This window comes from Mixophyes fleayi, chromosome 5 (genome assembly GCF_038048845.1).
Source record: "Mixophyes fleayi isolate aMixFle1 chromosome 5, aMixFle1.hap1, whole genome shotgun sequence".
In the NCBI taxonomy this organism is placed as follows: Eukaryota; Metazoa; Chordata; class Amphibia; order Anura; family Limnodynastidae; genus Mixophyes; species Mixophyes fleayi.
In genome coordinates, this window is record NC_134406.1 from 121241626 (window position 1) to 121262958 (window position 21333).

Sequence of the window (21333 nt, forward strand, 5' to 3'; positions counted from 1 at the left end):
AATACAGCAATACATGTAGCTAGAATCAATCTGGTGTGAACAGTCACATGTGGGGCAGTGTAACAGAGAAGATGTAAAGTGGTGTGGAATTGTTGAGAATTTTGCAAATTAAGACTAAAGTTGTTTCTGGTGCTCTCCACCAGAAACAACACATTAGAGCTGCCGAATAGCACTGTTTTGTAGAAATCTTTTGCAGAAAAAAAGGTTATACCCTGTTATCTTTGGCTCATATTGCTACATAACAAGCAGTCTGGTCAGATTATTTAATGAAGCCATATGGCAAGGGACCTTAATTATGTAACATAATCCCTTTCTTTTGTTTGCTAATCTAGTATTTAAGAATTTAAAATGGCTTTGAATATTGCTGTTTAAAAGCCTACAGGAAAATTAATCTGGAATGGGAAAAACACATAAAAAATATTTTAGATTTTGCATATGCTCATAGGCATAGGATTTTGCATGCTATTATTATACATTGTTTAACTTGATACTCTATTACTTACTGGAAAATGTTTTTGATACACCTTACTACATGATTTTTTTTTTTATTATATCCATTAGGGTTGTAAAATAAATTACAGACTGTAATATTTATGTTTATAATGGCAAATAGTTTATGGAACTCTTGTCTTAGATATAGTTAATAGTATTGAGTTGCTCTCAGTGGGACAGTTTTTATGTTAGAGGTATTATATAATTTGTTATGTTAAATATTAGAAGCGGGTTATTGTAAATTCATGCAATAGATTTCCAGCATGTTTAAATTAAATTATGACATACTTTTTTGCTTTTTTAGCCACAGTCATATAAAAGCTGTACTATGTACAGGGCCGGTGCCAGGGTTCTCGGCGCCCTAGGCAAAATTTCAAAATACCTCCCTCCCCCCTGCCCCCCGCGAACACACTAAACACCAACTTCACAGACCCTCAGATGATTAACTTTGTGCTTTTGTGTTTAAAAAAAAGGTGAGCCTTACCTCTTCCAGTGGTCCAGATGCAGTGATGTTTGATGCAGAATGCTGTCCAGACTCCACTGCAGACACAAGGTTTCTAGAGGAGAGGTATCCAGGTGTTATATTTCGGAACAAACAACTTGACACAATAAGTCTATGAATTATGCACTTTTTTTAAAGTAATCCGAATAGATGGCCCCAACTTGTCCCTTCATCACACCACTGCCCCCTCTCTGCATCACACCACTGCCCCCTCTCTGCATCACACCAGTGCACCCCCTGCATAACACCACTGCCCCCCCTCTACATCACATTAATTCCCTATACCGTCACACAGTACAAGGCATTTACAACCTTACTGAGAGTGAAGAGATGCCAGAAAGGCTTAATTAATCTTTATAGTCAATATGCCTGGCATACTGCTCTCGCCACATGTATCAATACAATTACTTGTTATTTAATTTTTATTTTTTATTATAAAGTACCAATTATTAAATAATTCAGTAGCTAAAAATTGGAAAGCACTGGATATGTAAGACAGAAGGCTTCCAATAGAACAAGTGACCTGTGTAATGATTAATAAAATACATATTACCCTTACATCTAGTGGCAGATGCAGCAGAAACAGACATATATTGGATACATGAGTGTATCTGGCTTATCCCGTCCAGGGGCACCTTTGCTTCATGTTTTCCTCTCCCTGCAATCTCTGGCAGCAGAGTGCACTGACCCTGGTAAAACCAGCACAGTGACTTGCTGCATTCATCTCATTCACCTCATTTCCATCATATAACTAGCTCTCTTAAAGATGAAGGGGCTTCTCCTTACTATACATGGCCGCACAATGCACCAGTGATAACACAGACTAGAGTTTGGGAGACTTTATTTATTGTAGGAATGTGCTAATGCTTACTTTACACACGTGCTGGTCTTCACAAACATGTCTGCCGCCATAGTGCAGACTTCTATTACATCGGAATATCACTTACAGTTTAACTTCTAGTGTTATGCTGGGGTAAGAGGAGAAGAGGAAACCAGAAAAGTACATTACCCAGATCCCTGGTACAACGTCCAAATTCAGATGTTTAACTCCGGGAGAGGTATGTGAGGGCGCATCGGATTGGATAAAGAGGACGGCGGCGGCCATTACAAAACAGCAGCAGACGCCCCTCCGCCGCTACACTTCTGTCCCAAGATAGCGGTTTGGGACAGAAGTGCAGCGGCGGAGGGGCGCCTGCTGCTGTTTTGTAATGGTCGCCGCCGTCCTCTTCTTAAAAGCCCTCACTAGATTAGAAAATCTAGCGGCGCCCTGCAGGTCCCGGCGCCCTAGGTTGCCTAATGGGAGCGCCGGACCTGGGTATGTAATACAGTATAAAACTTTTTGAGAGAAAAAAAAAATATTTAAAGTTACAGTTTTCAAACACATATCAGTAATCTCCAACGAGGGCAAAAGTGGCTTTGTACCTCACCGTTGATTAAATTAATGAAGTTATTCCCAATCAACATTCAAATCCCTCTCCAATTCATTACAAAAGGAAAATAGTCATATTTCATCTGTTCATTGCCATCCACACTGTTAAAGGGGATGTGACGATATGGGCATCCTGGGACAACTTGCTCATCTGCCATTCCATTCATCATAACTCTACCATGGACTTCTGAAGTAAATTCTCTGATGTGGAATATACACTTACAAATGGAACTGATGGATTTTGTAAATTAGTTCAAAGATAGTTCTCTAGATTTTTATAGAAAGTGGATCAATAGTGGGAATCCCTATGCTACACAGAGGGAAGTAGGGGAATCACTACATAAGGAAATTGATTGTACAAAAGGAGGCACTCTGTTCATACTGGATGAAAATATTGAGATCAAATATTTTTTTATTTCAGAAATGCAAATTCAGACCTCAATAAATACAGTTTCAAAAAAAAAAAAATATTCGGAACTGAGGGCTGAATATAAGCTCGAGGGACTTTATAAGCTGAGGCTGGATCTGTGGACTGTAGTGATACTCGGGGGTAAAGAATTTGATTTAGAGAGTACACCCATCTGATGTCACAGAGGAGGGATCTTCGGTGGTGATATATGGAATGGGCGGAGGATAAGCAGTCTTTTGTGCTGCTGGACGTTGGGTGGATAAGTATCACTCTGCTCTCCCTGCCAGTCCCCTACTGCATATTTTCATTGGTTTCTTTCATTCCCTTACTTTCTTTTTGTCTGGTTTTCTCTCTTACTATTCTCCCCTGTTTTGTTTTCTCCTTAGTGTATTCTGTTATTGTCTTGTTCCCCTCTTCTCTTATCTACCAGCATTTAGCTCGAAAGGGAAAATTGTGATGCACTTCTTAGGTCTCACGAGACAGGTAAGGGGGTTTCACACATTGGCAGCGGGTCCTCTGGGTGTGGGGAAGACAACCATACTGTCCATACCAGTCAGTCCTCTGTACGAGGGTGAAACCCTAGCAAGTAGTCCCAACACTTTAAGAAAAAACGGTTTCCTTTAGGCCGCATGGAGAGTGAGGCCCACGCTCCGCCTGATTCACAGGAGGTCACACAGTCTCAGATTTGTGTCGGGGCAGGGTCCTACCCCCAGGAGTGCCAGCACTCTTAACATGGCTCGGTAGTCAGTGGGCACGGTGTTGCCGATTTATCTCGGTCCAGGAGCAGGACAGCCCATAGTAGTGTGGGAGGTTCCTGGTGGCAAGGTGAGAAAGTTGACAGGGTTGACGGTCTATGTCTTGCTGCTCTATGTCTTTGGCTTCTCTTAGTAACAGGTCTACTCCAGCAGATGATGGGACTTTCGGTGCCGGAAGAATCTCCAGGTCAGGGAATCACAAGCGGCATGCCTCTTTATAATTGAATTTGGAAGGTCAGTTTGACAGCTCTGAGGGCGGTTCCGTTCTTTAAGGTGAGACGAATATGTATGATTTATCGGATGGTCAACCTTTGTTGTCCGACTGTTATAGCTCTAGTATTGCATCTTCGGACTCCGGGGACTGCCCCCAGTGGCTGGTTAAGCGCTTGCGGAAGCATTTTGTGCCCCATCAGGGCGATTGTGCGGTGGGAAAGTAGGCCTGGGCATTACAGGGGCTCTTGATTTCTTGGTGGTCAGGCATGGGAGTGCGACTACCTGGAAGGAGATGTTGTTTTCAGTAATGGGTCTTTTCCATTCATTGGGTGTCCTAGTCGCTAGAGAAAAAACGGAAGGTCTGACAACATGGTTGTCGTACTTGAGTATCGAGATAGATACGGTCTTGGGCCTGTGTCGGCTACCGCTGGGCCAAGTGAGTAAGTTGCGAGGTGCGATTAACAAGGTGCTAGGGCCTGGAGGAGTGACGTTAGGGCAGGCTCAAGCTTTGTTGGGGCTGTTCCAATTTTGCTTGCCGGGTGATACCTATGGAATGGGTATTTTGTAGTATGGTCGAATCCCTCTCTCTGCGGAGATTCAGGAGGATTTGGCAGTTTGGGACTGGTTACTTCAAAACTTTAATCGAGAGCGCTTATGGCCAGCGCTGCTGGTGACTATTTATGGACGCGCCTGGGGCGGTAAGCTTTGGGGCCTATTTTGCAGGGGAGTCGTGTGCTGCCCTGTGGCCTAGGGAATGGGTGCTGTCCAGCTGGACAATTAATTTAACACTTCTTGAGATGTTCCCAATAGTGGTGGTGGTAGAGCTTTTGGCAGGCAGGTTTGTTGGGAAACAAATAGTTTTCTGGTGTGACAACCTCGGAGTAGTACAGGCAATCAATAGGCCTCTGGTTTTTACACTTCTGCGGCGGTTTGCTTGTGCCTAGCATGGAGAATACGTTGGCTTTGTCTAGGGGACAATTTGGGAGGTTTAGAACTTTGGCACCTGGGGCATCCCTAATGAGTTTACCCTGTCTCGCTTATGTATGGTAGGCTGTCAAGCTGACATAGAGGGGCTGGCCGAATCATCCCTTGCTCCTACGACTCAGAAGAAGTATTGTGTTGCTTGTGTCCGGAGCCAGGGCCATGGCGGTGAAGAAGGTGGGGACAAGCACATGCTTGCATTTGTCTGGGCAAGGTTCCAATCTGGCAGGTCTAGAGCTGCTACGGCAGGGTCACTGGAGTCCCTTTAGCGACTCCCTGTTATATAGCTTATTGGACGTAATCCCAAAGATGGCGCGAGATAGCTATGAGGTGGATTTATTTAGCGTGGCTTATGTCATGTTATACTTTGGCGCTCTTCGGGTGAGCGTGCTAATTGATTCCTCCAGATCCGCCCACCTTTCAGGGATACTTGGGCAACACGTGGTTTTATCTGGCAATCCTGTGTGCTGCAAAGTGTGGAAATCTAAATCGGACTAGCTGAATTACAATGGTCCCAAAAGTTGGTTGTTCTTTTTGTCCGATTGTAATAATCCGTGAATTTGCTTCTCTGCGGTCGAGTTGTGCTCTCCCGTGGCTGGTGCATGGTGATGGTTCCCCCCTCACTAGGTACCAATCTTTAGTGGTGTTTAAATGTACCTTGGCGACTGTGGGTATGACCGGTTCTCAGTTTGGCACACATTCTTTCCATATTGGGGCAGCCACAGCTGCTGTGGTAGTGGGGGCGTCAAGGCCCGCTATAAAGGAGTTAGGCAGGTGGAAAACTGATGTGTATAAACGTTATATACGACCCTCTCTTCTTCCTTGACTTTTCTTCTCAACTTGCTCTCTCTGCTGCGGGGGCTCGCGCTTATGGAAGCAGAGCGCAAAGGGATTTCTCCATTTTTTCTTCTAAAAAGTGGGCCTGATTGGCACTTAGCACCTCAAGGTTTTATGGCTGTACCTTCGCTTGTGCTTCTGCTCCTCTCTTTTGTTTCCTTCTTTCACTATATGGGAATGTACACTTCTTGTGCGGTGGGCTGCTGATTACGATGGATATGGATGTTCTGTCAGTGTTCCCAAGGTAAGACCACGGAGAGAAGTTGAGAGGAGTAGCCTGCGGGTTGCAGGGTTAGATACCTCTGGGAAGGTATTGAGACGAGTAGCCTGCGGGTTGCAGGGTTGGATACCTCTGGAAAGGTGTTGCGACGAGTAGCTTGCGGATTGCAGGGTTGGATACCTCTGGAAAGGTGGTGAGATGAGTAGAACAGGTAGCAATAATATGCAAGGCGTTACCACAGGATACTGGAGCTGACACAGTGACTGAAATGATCTGCGGATAGATGCGCTGGAAACTTCAGACAACACGTAGCAATAATCTGCAGAGCGTCACAACAGGATACTGGAGTAGACTGTCACACGCCGGTCCCATAGTTAGGTACCGGCTCTGTGACTTTCCCTTTAAGAACCATGATTCTGCTTGCTTCTGCCTCAGAGACATTACTTTCACAGGTGTTCCTGGCTACTGTGATCTGGACCTCCTCTGAACCTCATTGGTCCTGGAGCACTATATTAACCTGCCAAGGTTATGGGCTCATTACCTGTTCTTCGTGTTACTCTGGTTGCATTTGGATCTGGCTGTATACCTCTCCTCCTGTGTGTTTGTTACCTGCTCGCTGGACTGAACTCCTTACTACTGTTCACCTGCAAGCTGCAAACTCCTCACTGCTGTTCACCTGCAAGCTGCAAAATCCTCACTGCTGTTCACCTGCAAGCTGCAAACTCCTCACTGCTGTTCACCTGCAAGCTGGAACTCCTCTCCGCTATTCATCTGCACGCTGAACGAGTATCGTTAATTGTTGCTAAACTTGGGCCTTATCTATTGGTTCACCTTTACGTCTGGCTGGCTAAGATTGCTGCATCTCGCTGTAAGAGCTACTATTAAGTTACTTGTCACCTGTAGTTCCACGTCTTACACGGGTTATCCTTACTCTGCTGTTACCTGTTTACTGGACTGTTATTGTGAACTACTTGTTGTGCCGGTGGCTAGTACTTGGGCTCAAGTCACGTGTCTCTGTTCATTTGCTTCATACTACAGCAAACTTACCATTACAGTTACAACGAAACCTGCTACCTGTAGTTCCACGCATGGTTCAGATACTACTCACGTCTCTGCTACTTCTAGGCAACATTCTACTGCACGTGTCAGTGTTCATCCAATTCCTTGGGTGATGTTTAACGCTTGCTGTTCTACTTAATAAAAATCACAGTGTTTCCAGTACCACCTGCTATGTTGAGTCATCTCTACTCTTGGATCAGCTAGTTCTATATACTACTCTGTTTGGGCTGTAAGCTTTACCAGTGATTCACATTCATCTGCTGTGTGGTTCTCTAATGGATCCTAGTGTTCTTGTTTATCGTCATTGCGTTGAACTGTATATCATCTGATCTCATGCTGTTGCCAAGGGTTACCGACTATGAAGTAGCATATGTGATTAGTGTCTGCATTACAACGAATTGCCGTGTATTCATCTTTACCAATATATATATATCTAATTCCTTCCATTCCTGTTGTACCAACATTCAATATAATACGTTGCAGCACTACTACTTTCTCCTGTTTTATTGATGCTTGTAAGCCGTGAACTTATCCTAAGAGTATTGTTGTGTTCTGCCTCCACCATCCTCTATAATAGAGGCAAGGGATTTGCAAATCACCCTCAGAGCCGTGACATAGACACAGTGGCTGAGATGATCTGCGGATAGATGTGCTGGGAACTCAGAGAACAGGAGCCAGGGAACAGGAACAGCAACACAGGTAAATGCAACAGATGATCTGGCAAAGGTTGTGTCACGGTTCAAATGCAAAGTGCAGCTCAGGAGCCAGGAATGAAGTGAAAACACACAAAGTTTATTGTTGAAGACTGAATATACAGGAACATACAGGAATAAATACCGGGTAGATGGCTGATGAAGGTAAGTGGTAATATGGAGAGATCCAGGCAGCATGAAACCATAAGCACAGCAGAGGAAAAGAACAACAGGATGGGACAACAGGTCAGCAAAATGTATGTTGAGATCCCAATGCAGCATAATCACAGGAGCAAAGCAGGAGTAAGAATCCACAGGGTGTAACATCAGGATATGACAACAATAACCAGCAATGTGTGCTGGGAGTGACAGGTATATATAAGGGAAATGAGAACACACCCAGGTGCATGGAATAATTAGTGAACAAGTTAACCCCTAAAGCAAACAAGAAAGGCACAATAGCAGCACCTCTGATAATCAGAGGTACTGCTGCAATACAATAATAAGGACAAAGGCAGGAGCTGCCAGGCAAAGAAGCATGTAATGCATAAGCTTGCAGGCAGATCCTAACAGGTTGCCTGGGACAGGCAGGCTTATATAGGCCAGAAGCAGGTGTTTAAGCTTCCAGCAAACGAGGCAGGTAAGAGCAGTCTAAGTACCACAGTGGCCCCTTTGGTGGACAGTGGTGCTACAGCCAGGATACAATTATTATTAACTTCGGCTGAACTGCATGGAGTGGCAACTTGGGCTGAACCACATGCAAAGTTTCAGGAGCCGACTGGAAGGACAGGGCTCTCTATGGAGCAGACTGGAGGGACAGGACCGTCTCTGAAGGTGACTGAAGGGACAGGACTCTCTCTGGAGATGACTGGAGGGACAGGACCCTCTCTGGAGATGACTGGAAGGGCAGCGCCCCCCTCTGGAATGGACTGCAAGGGCAGCGTCCCCTCTGGAACGGACGGGGGGCAAAGCCCTCACGGAAGCAGACAATGCTTCTGAAATGGAGACAGAAACTTGCAACTCAGAGCTGGAGACAAAGGCTGAAGATGGTCGTGGTCTACGGAGTGGACAGTCTTGTAAAAAATGTACATCACTTGCACAGTAAAGACATAGTTTGTTGGTCCTTCTGCGCCATCGATCCTCCTCGGTTAGGTGGGGGCGTGAAGCACCTGAGAACCTGGAATTTGCTACAGGGTTCTTGATTAACTGCGGTTTTGTGGTAGGATTATTAGAGATGGAAACTGGAAGTTGCTTAAGCACTTTATTTAGCAAAGAAGATACTTGCGAGATTTGAGTGCGTAGTTGGAGAATGTCCACTTGAAGCATCTGGAACAGGGGATTTTCGGAGGAAATAGTAGCCATGGTCTTTAGAATTTTGGATACGGAGTAAGCCAATTCCCTGGGAATCCTCTACACAAGGGAAGAAAGCAAATGAGGCAGATAAGAGCAGTCTAAGTACCACAGTGGCCCCTTTGGTGGACAGTGATACTACAGGCAGGATACAATTATAAAAAAAGGTCCAACAAATTACCTGCTGACAGGAGCTGCAGGATGCAGGTCGTGACATGTTCTTCATGCTTAAGTCTCTACGCCACTTTGGCCCTTTTGTTTACTTTTTCTTTTCCATTCCCGTTTTCTTTGAAATATGCTTGTTTGTTATGTATGCTAATGTTTATATTGATTTTCACGGCCTCATACAGATTACAAGACACCGCAGCTAACCTGGTGCTTGGACACTCGTATGTTCATTGCGCAGCGTTGCATAGAGCAGCAGGGGACACATCTTTTCTTCCAGTGTTGGTAGTGGTCCAGTGGATAGGTCAGAGGGGTTTACGGTGGCCCGATTTTAGGAAACTCCTGGTAGATGATGTAGCAAAATGAGGGGTACGCCATTATTGGTAGTTCATCTGGGAGGAAAGTCTGTTCATCTTATTTTCTCGATTTGGAATGAGTTGGCTTGGGTCTGTGCCTCCTGGCCTGACCCTATTATATGCTGGTCTGATATAGCGCCTAGGCTGAATTGGCATTTTTTCTGTGGTGGCTGGGTGGCCGATGAGGTACAGAAGAAGATTAACTCGGTGATAGTTCAGTTCACTCGATCATTAGGTGGTGTGCGGATTGAACACCCACTTAATATTTTTCAGAATCCCCGTCTTTATAGACCAGATGATGTTCATTTGATCGATGAAGGCGTGTTGTTGTTCATAGGAGATGTTTATAAGAACATTGCAGAGGTGTTGTAGGTTCATAACGTCTATACCATACTTACCAACTTTAGAAAGTTGGTTTCCGGAAGCCTGCCGTGGAGGTGGGCGTGATGGGGGGGCGGGGCTCCAAAATGTGCATCATTTTGGACCCGTGATGTAATGATGCACACGCGTCATTTGACCGTGGGGGGTGGGGCCAAACGCCGCAATTCACCGGGTATCGCTGCGTTTGGGACCTAATTCTGCCCACTTCACTAGGATGTGGGCAGATAAAAAAAACATGGAGGAGAATAAATTTAGTTTGGTGACATCATTCACCTATCTTTTTGCAAACATGTTATACATATGGGATAGCTAGTCAGTATTATGCTTGCTCACAGATCAGAATCCTCCTCACTGAGTGTAGAGCAGCCACATTTAATGTACACGTTTCCCAAATGCAAAATGATATTTCATTTATCAGGACATGTTTTTCTAATGGACTTCATGGAGTAGAGACATTTAGGGAAGCAATCACATTGCAATAAACTTGGCTATACTGAATATTGTATGAAAGATTAAGTAGGCCAAAACAAGCATTCAAGATCCTAAAAATAACAATATTTTTAAAAAATTATAAGATTCTGAAAATATTGCACAACAATGTAAATATGTATTTGTCTTGTGAGTAGGTGAGTAACAAACATAGATTTGCTAAATTTTTAAAAACTGTTCTGCGAAATATTCACCTCATTCTGCATTTTCCCACAAAATCCCATTGCTGCCCCAAACACACTACCCAACATAATGAAATGAACATTTTCTAATTCATTATATGAATGTTTGCAAACACAGTGTGGAATGGCATTTCATGGTATGGTGACGCCAAAAGTGGAATGCAAAGATTGTATTGTACCTCTGATAAATGGCATTGTCTGCCACGTGATTCAATTTACGTAAAAATTGCCGCAATCTTGCTAATCTCTAGAAATAAGGTTCACTTACTAAGATTCATGTTGTCTTTGGTTATTGGCATTCCACATTAAAGTACATTTAATTTGAATACATTAAATCTTAATTTTAGTGATGTTCAAGACATTTTGACCTTTTAAAATGCACAGGGACCATGGGGTTTTAGTGTATAGAGCATTAAATTCATATCAATAAACAGAGGCAAAACATGCATAAAAGTGCATATGTGTTTTTGATGCACTTTCCATGCGTCTTTGATGCACTATGCAAAACTCAATACATTAAATGATATACCTTTATTTATATAGCACCACCATATTATACACAAGAGAATGCAGTGCTATTGACCTGTCACACATCTATAATAAATCAAATAAATCTGGGTCACAAGATTTATTTGATTTATTAGCATTTCGGCAAGCCCGAGGCACTACAGATACCACCCACAAGTGTGGTACGCCTGTGATCCAAAGGATATATTATCTACACAGTCAGTGCAAGACCTTCCATCGGAGCCTCATCTGATGCCGGTATGTGGAGTGTTTTGAGACATTGTATTATCCCGCACGGCCAGAGAGACAGTGAGCTTATGCATTATTGATTATTCACAATTGGAATTGTTATATATATAATAATATCGGGTATAGATTGGAAATACCGTAGTAACATTTCCTGCATTCAAGCTAATTGAGTAATTTGAGCAACGGCTCCATATAATCTGTGTTTGGACTGAACTCATTTGGTGTTTTATACAGATACGAGGACAGCAAAATTCATCTAGATGTGATTGATTACTATTATTTATTGACAGTGGTGGCTATTATCAACAATTACATTTGTGTGGAAATACTCTATAAGCTCTTGACTTATTTTTTCATTTTTTAGTACAACATTGGCTACAAGGGACAGCTGTCGGATTTATTCAGCAGTTGCGCTGTTTTGATCAAAAATCTCATGAGCAACGGTACTTTTATATGTATATTATATCACAGTGCACGGTGATCTATTTCATGAGGAGTAATCTACATTTAGGCAAGGTTATTTTATATGGTTTTATTGTATTGAAATAAATTTGTACATTTGATGATTGTGACCCAGATTTATTTGATTTATTATAGATGTGTGACAGTTAGGTCAATAGCGCTGTATTCCCTTGTGTATGTTACAGATCATTTGCAGGTGGACACAGCCACCTTTGCTTTTGCAGCAGCTCGACCTCTGTCATATATTAGCAATTACCATTGCTAGCTTTATTTGTACAGCACTAGACTATTGTTATCGATATTTTATCATTTTTAGTATAATATTGGCGACTATCGGGAGTTATTTGGTTTGTTAGTTGTGACCACCATATTATGCAGTGCTTTATAGAGAATATTCAATCATTCGCATCAGTCCTTCCCCAGTGGAGCTTACCTTATTACACAAATTCAATGGAGCTCACCAAATGCCTGCTTTCTCCACTCTTCCTTTAAACCTCAAGACCTCTAGAGGCAAATGTGTGAACCAAATTGGTAAGATAAATGCTGAGAACTACCTGCCTAGAATGTAGGATACTTCGTAAAAGCCACCCATTTATGCATATATTAGCTGCTGACAAAAGTATCTTAACTATTTTACAGCATAAATGGCTTTAATATGTTTTTTGATTTGCATTTTAGCTTCCTTTGAACCAAGTTTAGACAAGCAATATGTCTGACATATTGAGAGAACTTCCCAAAAGTCAATCCATGGAAAAATGGAGCAAAACAACCGGTAAAATGGCATATGTATCTCCATGAAATTTAAAGCTGATCGAGGACATGCCCTACCTAACTATAAATCTGACATCATATTTTAAATTTACCTCCCCCCTCAAATTCAACATGGTTTTGCCAAGGTGCGAAGTTATTCCTTTTTTTTGCTTTACTTTTCATAATGAATCAGGCCCAGTGTGTCTTTTACCTAACTGTTCTTTTCCTTTTTTATCTACATATAACCTGGGCCTGCTTCATTAAGGAAAGGAAAAAAAAGAGTAACTTTGCACCTTGGCAAAACCATGTTGCATTGGAGGGGTGATTTAAAATGTGTGGACATATTTATAGTTGGGGTAGGGCATGTCCTAGATCAGCTTTAAATTTCAGTGTAAATGTAAAGCTATCAAGTATTCGTATGCTACATGAAAAAACAGCCAGTATTTTGCTTACATGCAAAATAATAAACTAATTTGCATCCCTTACGTTATAGCATGGTTTGTCCAGGAGAAAATTTACTCCTTTTTTTGCCTTACTTTCCTTAATGAATCAGGTTTTCTTTGTTTTGTGCTTTGTTTCTGTTTCTGCTTGATATTTTTACAATAAAATAGTTTTAATAAAAATCACTTGCGGTTGTATGGTTTCCAGTCAATTGTGGTATTTGTCTAATAATAAAGTGTGATTTTTTTTTTTTGTTTAGTAAAAGTGCAATCCTAAGATAAAAGTATTTTAATAGAATTATCTTAAATGTTTCAACCAAACAACACAAAATACATTTATAATTTCCCTGCCTTTGAGCAACCCCCACAGGGAGTAACGAGGAATAGCACTTTAGTCTTGTCTGGAGTCTCTAATGATAATGGCTTTAAAAATATAATTCACTAATACCTTGAAACCTTTATCGTTCCCTTAGAGGGCATTACACTTGGTTGCAGATTTGATTGTGCTGGGTGAAATGAGCAACAAAAACATGTTCAGTGAATGTACTATGTGTGATGTTTAAACTAGAGATGCTCAGACTCTGTTTTCTGAAAACCGAGACCACCTGAACTTAGGGGATCCGAGTAGGCTCGTGAGCCGGCTCATTAATTTTGAGCGTCCTTGGATCTGAATCGAGGCAAAACATCATCATTGCGTTGTCGGATCTCGCGGGTTTTGGATTCCGTAAGTACCTCCCTCCCCAGGCGATACAGTGCCATTGCTCACAAAGAAACAGAGGTAGCAGTGTTCTTGTCACTCTCTAGTCTCCAGTGACATTGCTCAGTGCCATTGTATACACAGAAACAGGGGTAGCAGTGATCTTGTCAATCTCTAGTCTCCTGAGCCATTGCTCAGTGCCATTGTTCATACAGAAACAGGAGGGGTAGCAGTGTTCTTGTCACTTGACAAAAATTGACTGGAAATGATTGGAAATTAATGTTATTGAGGTTAATAATAATGTAGGGATAAAAAAAGATTATCAAAACAAAGTTATGTGATTTTAGCAAAAAAATAGTGATTTTAGAAAAAAACGGAATTTAAAACCAAAACACGCGAGGGCGGTTTTGCCAAAACCAAAACACGAAGTTAATCCAAATCCAAAACCAAAATCAAAACACAGGGGTCAGTGAACATTTCTAGTTTAAACTATGGACATATGTTACAGCACTGACTTAATTATTCACAATTTACAGACAGTGCTATCTCACCAGGAAAAGGGACATCATAAAACAATATATAGGTTAATTTTTCTTTGTTTGTTTTTTAATAGTTCCTTGGAGATTACTAAATAAAACATTTTGGATTGGGATGCATTTTGACTGGCTCTTGCTTTCAGCTAAAGCCCCGTCCATCTGTTCCTGGTGTAACTTAATAAGACATGTTAAAATGACTTGTGTGGCTTTCAGAGAACAATTCTTTTAAAAACAGCTCTGTCTTCTGACTAGTTATAAATAGACTAGTGGCTAACATACAAGTGTAGAGTAAGAAGCTAAAAGAAAGAGGGTGAGGGTGACCTTATGTACAGTAGCTATACACAGAAATTATGTTTCAGCAGGCCAAATCCTCGGATAATCCAAGGGAATCCCTATTGTTATAGAGGACTGACTAAAATCTTAGTACCTCTTTCCTGTCACAAACAAGATGTAACTCAGTCACTAGTGAAGCTGTTTGTCATGTATTAATAGTAGTCTAGTCTTTCACCGTTGATATGACTAACTAATGGACATCAATTATTTTATAACTATAAAAACAAACATAGAAGTTTGGCATGAACTATTCAGTTATGAACACTTGAAAGGCAAATTATACAATCAGTCCATTCTATGTACAGCACATCTCTCCTATTTAGAGAATGCAAAAGCAGCTGATTACTTGCAACACCATATGATGTCAAATACATTATCTATATGACAAAAAATAATATTAACAGATTTATCACACCATAACAGAAATGTCATATTAACTAAGGAACAGTTTAGAAGAATTTACAATATACTTACCCTTTAGCTTTTGCTTTATTGCATATTAGTTTACTGCATAAAATGCAATAAAACAGTCATTGCGTGTTTTGGTTTTGTTTTGACATTTTTGAAAAAAATAAAAAAAATTTGGTCTAAAATAACCTAATTCAGTGCTCCACTAGTTTCTTGGATAAGTGAGGTCATTCTAAAGCTAATAAATTATGAAAAAAACAGTTTAATCCCTGGTAGGCCGTCCTTAATGTGAACACTTGCCTACAAATTATACAGACAAACCTGGTTGTCTACCTCCTCCATCTTTGATTATTGGCAATGTAGCCATCGTCTTCGGGTGTATATTACACCCTCCACTTGCAGTTGAATAGAAAAAAAGCAGCCTGCACAGACTGTGGAATTAGAAAGTAAAAATAAAAGGACCACGGTAGTTTGGTGGCTATCACCACCCCCCCCCCCCCCCCGCCCTCCACTTGTAGTTGAATAGAAAAAAAGCAGCCTGCATAGACTGTGGAATTAGAAGGTAAAAATAAAAGGACCAAGGTAGTTTGTTATCTGTCTGCATCAGACCCCCTCTCCACTAGGAGTAAAATAGAAAACTATTCAGCTGTTATAGAGTCTAGAATATAAATAGAAATTGAGAAAGGCAATTTGGTATCTGTCTGCATCATAATCATCAACATCATCATTAGTGTCCTCGTCGCCTACACAAATCTCCCCCTCATCCTCTTTTAATTCAAAAGTGGCATCCTCAATTGGTGTATCACCGACTACACTCGGGCTGTTTAGGCACACATCAGCAGAACTGCTGAAAGGAACCTTCTTTATGGGTACACTGTCACTAACAGAATGCTCACGATTAGACATACCACTGGTGGATGGACTCTCCACAGGGATTGGTGTCATTTCTGATTCAGAGCATACATTATCCTCTAATGCCTTACTGTTTTCTTGCAGCTCGGCTTTCACGCGTAACAGTATTTGTGCACCACTTTTAGACTCCAAATTACTTGGTTTTGCTTTGTCACGAGTGTCCATACAAGAAGAAGGCTTAGTAACATTTTTTGATCTGCCACTAATAGAGAAAGGTGAAGGCCTCATTCTCTCTTTGCCACTGCGTGTGTAGAATGGCATGTTGGCAATTTTTTTTTATCGGCAGTTAACTTTTCCTCAGTTATACTGCTTTTTCCCTTCAACACAGTAATTTTTTTTTGGGTGCGTGTTTTTTTGACTGATTTCAAAAGACTGTGTAGTTTGACATCGCCTTTCCCAGATGACGTACTGGGAACACAACCATCAGGACTGGTGACAGAAACTGGTTGCTCATTCTGCTCATATGTGGACTGCTTTGAATCCATTATGAGCCCAAAGCACTTGTAGTGCTACAATTTGTTTTAGATACTGCTGAAAAATAGTACTTTTGACAGCCAGAAATATTAATGCAAAAGAATGGGGGACACCCCAAAAGCATTAGGAGTGCTAAATATTATATTTTTAGTCTGCTGAAAAATAGTACTTTTGACAGCCAGAAATATTAATGCAAAAGAATGGGGGACACCCCAAAAGCACTTGGGAGTGCTAAAAATTATTTCTCAGATTGCTGACAAACAGGACTTTTGACAGCCAGAAATATTAATGCAAAAGAATGGGGAACACCCCAAAAGCACTTGGGAGTGCTAAATATTATATTTTTAGTCTGCTGAAAAATAGTACTTTTGACAGCCAGAAATATTAATGAAAAAGAATGGGGGACACCCAAAAGCACTTGTAGTGCCAAATATTGAAAAAAAATAGGATTTAGCAAGAGAGAGAATGTGGGGGCCAAAGGAGAGAGAGGAGTCGAGGGTGACACCAAGGCAACGAAGTTGGGGGACAGGGGAGATAGAGGTGTTGTCGACAGTGATGGAGAGGTCAGAAGGGAATGAGGTATGAGAGGGAGGAAAAACTATGAGCTCAGTTTTGGCAAGGTTAAGTTTGAGGAAACTTATTATATTACAAATATGGCAAAGCCAGTTCTGCACAAACCACTGCAACTCCTGCATAGGAGAGAGATAACCCCAGGGCCCAAGGCAGTAAGTAAGACACTTCCCATTTAAACTCAATGCTTCAAGTCCTTCATTAAAGATAAAGTCAGATTGTGGTAAAAGGATTGTAGTATATTTTTAAAAACTTGAGGAGATAATAATGATGTTTATTGAGAAACACTAAAATTAGTCTTTCTGCATATATTAAAACCCTTGGGGTGAAAGCCTTGTTGTGCGTTATAATGAAAATTGAAACTTAAAAGTGTCCAGTAGGGAATATTTCAGAATTATGCCTTTTCAGTGGGTATGATTCAATTGTAGAGATATACATATTTTTTTAGTTAATCACATGTCCAGTGCAGTCACTGCACTTTGAATAGACAAGCTCTCATGTACATGCCAATGGCTTCAGACTGACAGATGTGTTTTTTTCAATTGAACTGCTTGTGAGCAGAGTAGATATGTTCGTGCAATTTATTTTTCTACAGACCAGGAGTAATGGCTTATGGATACTAAGATGCCACTAGTACAGGATCTCACAATACCGTACATTGCTCTAACTATTGACATATTTCCTTAACTGAAGAAAAAAACTGGACACATGGGATAACTGATTTACATGGAAAAATCAAAAACATCTATTTATGTCCTATGTTTATGTACTGTTATTTTTTTATACACATTAGTTGAGAGGAGTAAATGCCTGCACATGGGGAAGGTAAGTTTCCTGGCAGCAAAGTTTCATATACTGGAAAATGAAAGGTAACTGTGTGTTGTGGTTGCACAAGATGAATCTATGAACTTTAGTTTATATAGAAATGTGTTCACTGTACAATCGTTTGCATCGGTTTAACGAACAACTTTTGTCAATTCCATAAGCAAGATCAGTAAACTAATCTCCTGGGAATCATTATCATGACAGAATGTTTTATGTGGATTTGAATTTAAATTCATACCTCCTAACTGCCCGCAGCAAGTGTTCACCAGGGCACGTGGCATGTACTAACTTAATGCGACTATGTCCAGCGTGGCGTGACCGTTTCCTCTTCTCATGTGTGCATGTGCTATCCCACTTACCGAAATAAAGAAGTTGGGAGGTACGTCTTTGTACTTTACAAAACATTACAAAGAAGTATATACACTATATGAACAAAAGTATTCGAACACTTGACCATTACACCGAAAGGGACTGTAATGACATTCTATTTAAATACATATACTTTAATATGAAGTTGATCCCTGTGACAGGATGGAATACCTATGCCACCCTGTCTGGGAACCGGCTGGGCTTACTTTGCCACCGTTCCCTTTCTTTATCCCAAATGCACCCTCTAAGCACAGTAGGAGGGGCTTAAGCTGCTGCCACCACTGGACTACATAACGGCATCCAGAACTGTGTTCCTTCTAGGTAACAGTCGCTGCTGGTTCACCTGGGCTGGTACCCCTGACCTCTACATATTGATCAGGGTTGCTGTGTGTGGAACCCTCCTGGCCTATCACATTGGCCAGAGATGTTGGGTAGTGGGCAGAGCAGTGGTACTGGAAAGCTGGGTCCAAACCTCAGTACAGCCGGGAATGGATTAGAGTTGAGTCTAATCTGTAGGTCACAGAAATTTCAGCGTGGAAGAAATTGTCTAGCAGGTCTTTGAAGCAAGTGATGCTTATTTGCTTTCACACTGGTTTAAGGTACCAGTGATCAAGAGGTCAGAAGAAACAAGAATGATACATTTCAGTACAAACCAGTGCTGTTTTATACAGTTTTGGACACAGTCTCACAGGGTAGCCAGCCCACTGAAGTCTGAGTTATTTTTAGTATCAGGATGCAATAGGTTTCCCCAAACATGGATTTAAATGCAATTTATACTAAACAAAATGTACACTTATCTATGATATCCTACATCACGTGCTGTTTACAATGTTCAGACAGGGCAAAAAGCCACTCAGGAACACCAGTAACAAGCTCTTGTGGTGCGTTAAGACTAAAAGGACATCTTGGTTACTCACATGAATGCATTAGACATATACCTCAGAAAGGTGTTCGATGGGGTTGAGGTCAGGCTTTGTGTGAGCCAGTCAAGTTCTTCCACACCAAACTCATCAAACCATGTCTTTGTAGTCCATACTTTGTGCACTGGGAGACAGTCATGCTGGAATAGAAAAGGGCCTTCCCCAAACAGTTGCCACAAAGTTGAAAGCATAGCATTGTCCAAAATGTCTTGGTATGCTGAAGCATTAATATTGCCCTTCCCTGGAGGTAACCAAACCCTGAAAAACAGCACCATATCATTAGCCCTCCTCCACCTAACTTCACAGTTGACATAATGCAGTCAGGCAGGTAATGTGCTCCCGGCATCTGCCAAACCCTGATTCGTCACTCCACAAAACACGTTTCCACTGCTCCACAGTCGAGTGATAGTGTGCTTTACACCACTCCATCCGATGCATGGAATAGGTCTTAGTGATTTGAGGCTTGCGTGCAGCTGCTTAGCCATGGAAACCCATTCCTTAAGCTCCCACCACACAGTTTCTGTGCTTACATTAATGCCACAGTAGGTACAGAACTCTTCAACTATGGAATCAACAGAGTGCTGGCGACTTTGACGCACCATGCGCCTTAGCAACCGTTGACCCCGCTCTGTGATTTTATGTGTATTCCTTCGTTGCTGTTGCTCCTAAATGCTTCCACTTTCTAATAATAACACTTACAGTTGACCATGGAACATCTAGCAGGGATGAAATTTCATGAAACCATCTTATTGCAAAGGTGGCATCCTGTCACAGTACCACGCTTGAAGTCACTGAGCTCTTCAGAATGACCCATTTTGTATCACAAATGTTTGCAAATGGAGACTGCATGGCTAGGTATTTGATTTTATACACCTCTGGCCACGGGTCTGATTGAAACACCTCAATTAAATAATTAACATGTATGGCCAAATACTTTTGTCCATATGGTGTACTAATTGTAGTATTTGTTATTATACCCTGCCTCTCCAGTACGTTCATTGTAACGCCTTATTGCATGTCTAACAACTAAGCAAATAACTGAAAGCATAAAAAGCAACTACCAAAATGGCCAATATATATTTGAGATGGATAGTATTTGGATGTTAGCAGGATTTCTATCCATGTCAATAAAGGTTCATGCCCTCTTGCTGTCACAAATACACTTCCTTAGACTCTTTAAGTGTTTGAGGAGGACATCATTTTTGTCCCTGGGTGGCTTCCTGAGTCAGACTGCTATTTATCATCATCATCTATATATTTATATAGCGCCACTATTTGTTACGAATCAAAGCTTCTAATGCATTCTAAACTCAAATTAATTTAAGCAGGTTTAGTTCCAAACTGCCTTTTCGTACACAGAGCTGAATTTAGAGTTTATACTGCTCAGCGACATACTATGCACTATGATGGGACCCTTAATTAGTAATTGTAATCAATGCATGTTGCCAATCAAGACTGTTAAACCCCACCTCTCCAACCTGTCCATGCCAAACTGCATTCCCCAGCACCTTTCCATCATGCCACTGTATTTTTTCCCCCTTGTATTCAACATCATATTGGTGCAGTGGAAGAAACTGCGAAATCTGAGGAAAAGGTTAATCTCCTGGGAGTCAGGAGAAAGTCCCACCCATTCCTCATAGGGGAGGCGTTTGGGCCTGTTTAAGGGCTCAAAATCAGTCTAGTCTTGGCTTACGTCTGGGGAGGGTGGAAGTTTCAAACCTCTGCACTGTGAGAGCCAATAAACCCTGTACTTTCTCTATAGTTCTGGTTTGGTGTTCATGTGTATTCTGTGTTATGCTGTGGATCATCACAATAAAACTCCTGTTTGACCCTGAATCAAGACTTTGGCTGGTAACTTGATATTAACCCATTACAAATTGGAATCAAAAGCTGGATGAAGTTGGGTCTTGCCTTGAAGACTTAGGAGCCAGCATGATGTAGGTGATGCGGCAGTTCTTGGCTCATCTCTATGAGCTGCAAGAACAGGGATTAAAACTGTAGTAGCTCCAACAGACCCAAATGGAGCAGATAGCAAAATGAACAAAACACCTACTCATGCTTTTCCAGGAGAGAACTGTGCACCAGGAGGAGGTCAGGAGGCTGAGAGTTGGAGTAGAAACTGCCTCCGCTCACGCTTCAATGGATCTTGTAATTTCTAAAATGCGGATTGACGACATGTTAATGCTTCCCTGTCCACCTTTGAGTGAGGGGCCACATCTCAGGCTTGACCCAGAGGCTGCTGGGCTGTTTGAGTAGGGCCTCTGCTAACAGGGAGGCTCAGGTAACCTATGTGGCATTCTCCGCTGATGATGCCTGTGATTACGGAAAAGTGAAAGCAAACATATGTGACCGATTATCCATCTACTGTT

The 21333-nt window shown here is 41.6% G+C and overlaps 1 protein-coding gene across 24 annotated transcripts in view; it reads right to left on the bottom strand.

Moving 5' to 3' along the window:
- Positions 1 to 21333, bottom strand: part of LOC142158631 (poly(rC)-binding protein 3-like) — a 1531228-nt gene that overhangs the window by 437024 nt on the left and 1072871 nt on the right. For 21 of the 24 annotated variants that reach the window (XR_012692823.1, XR_012692822.1, XM_075212788.1 and 18 more), the window contains one exon: positions 977 to 1049. The exons of the other annotated variants lie outside the window; for them this stretch is intronic. The gene's annotated coding sequence lies outside the window, so the exon portion shown is untranslated. The remainder of the gene's footprint in view (positions 1 to 976; positions 1050 to 21333) is intronic. 24 annotated transcript variants of the gene reach the window in all.